This window comes from Brassica oleracea, chromosome C2 (assembly GCF_000695525.1).
Source record: "Brassica oleracea var. oleracea cultivar TO1000 chromosome C2, BOL, whole genome shotgun sequence".
NCBI lineage: Eukaryota > Viridiplantae > Streptophyta > Magnoliopsida > Brassicales > Brassicaceae > Brassica > Brassica oleracea.
The window spans coordinates 31,530,914-31,531,137 of record NC_027749.1 but is presented as its reverse complement, the minus strand read 5'-3'; positions in this window follow the sequence as shown (position 1 = coordinate 31,531,137).

Below are 224 nucleotides of genomic sequence, written 5' to 3'. Positions count from 1 at the left end.
TGGTCGGTGGCGGTAGTATTTACGAGTTACGGAGTTGGATGTATTTGCACAAAGATTCCGACGGGAGGGTGACGAACGCATTTCTTAGCGGGCTAGAGACATTTATGCACCAGGCGGGTACACCGATCACGCAGGAAAGCGGTAAGATGTTCTACCCCTGTCGGAAATGCAAGAATTCAAAATTTGCACGTAGTGAAAACGTATGGAAGCATTTAGTAAACAGA